General features: G+C 55.5%; 1 pseudogene; it reads left to right on the top strand.

Moving 5' to 3' along the window:
- Positions 1-295: 295 nt before the first annotated feature.
- LOC132226519 (serine/threonine-protein kinase 16-like) lies at positions 296-834 on the top strand (annotated as a pseudogene).
- The last annotated feature ends 478 nt before the right edge of the window (positions 835-1312 follow it).

The following is a 1312-nucleotide window of genomic DNA, read 5'->3' as shown; positions in this document are numbered from 1 at the left end:
GCTCCGTGCACGTAGGCTAACATTTCAGACCCACCATAGCTTCTGACTTGACATAATCTTCCTTTAAGAAATTAGCGAATTACTCTTTTTATGATTCAACCAACCTTGAGTTTCTAATACTGATACAATATCAGGTATGTATTTTCCTGCCTAAAAAGATGGAATCTAAACCTGAAGAAACATTGAGAAAAACCCAGATTGACAAAAATTCTAGAGATGCAGAGAGAAACATCGGCGTGAGAGAGACACAGCGATTGGTTGCCTCCTGCACCCCCCTGGCCGAGGCCTGGGATGGATGGAGTCTGCAACCGAGAGGGGTACGCTGTGGAGTGAGATAGGAAGGCTGAGAGACAAAGGCAACTTCCTGACTGAAGATCAAACCCTTCAGCTGCTGCTGGGTGTCGGCAGAGGCCTTGAAGCCAGTCATGCCCAGGGTTATGCCCACAGCAACCTGAGGCCCTCCAATACACCACCCTGCTTGGAGATGAGGGGCAGCCGGTTTTAGTGGACTCGGGTCCCATGAATCAGGCACGCAGCCATGTGGAGGGCTCCCGCCAGGCTCGGGCCCTGCCGTCCCCAGGCGAGTGCTGTGGGCTGTGATGTTCGGGGAAGGCCTTGTGGCATGGTGTTCCAGAAGGGTGACAGCGTGGCCCTGGCCGTACAGAACCAGCTCTGCATCCCGCAAAGCCCCGGGTGCTCTTTAGCATGGTGGCAGCTGCTGGCCTCGGTGATGACTGACTGCAGCCCTGGCAGTGCCCTCATATCCCTTTCCTCCTCAGTCAGTTGGAGGCACTGCACCCCCCAGCTCCAGGCCAGCACGCTGTCCAGATCTGAACAAATCAGTGGCCACGCTGAGGTAGCCTCTGTGCCTTGGAAAGAGGCCCTTGTCCCTCACTGGAACCTTGGTCCTTTCTATCCAGGCCTGCGCTCTCATAGCTGGGGGCAGGGGTGGGGAGGCTCAGCTCAGTCTTCTCTCTCTGCTCTGTTCTCTTACCCCCAGAACAACCGGACAGGGAGCCTGAGTTGGGGTGGGTGGGGGATGGGGAAAAGGAAACAGATAGAATCCAGTAAAGGATCTGAGCAGGGCTGCCAAGCTTACGTCATGGTCTGCTTCCAAATCTGGGAGCAGGAGAATCCTATATAATAAAAGACTAATATGCAAATTGTCCCCTCCACCGAGAGTTCAACTGGGAGTTCGACCAGGGGGCAGGCCGGCCAACTGCCCACAGCTCCTCCCCCCACCCCTCCCTGATCTGCCCACCCTACCCCTATTGCGGAGGGCCAGCCAGACCCCACCCGTGTATGACTTCAT

Source organism: Myotis daubentonii, chromosome 2 (genome assembly GCF_963259705.1).
Source record: "Myotis daubentonii chromosome 2, mMyoDau2.1, whole genome shotgun sequence".
NCBI lineage: Eukaryota > Metazoa > Chordata > Mammalia > Chiroptera > Vespertilionidae > Myotis > Myotis daubentonii.
This window is presented reverse-complemented; position numbering and strand designations above follow the sequence as displayed.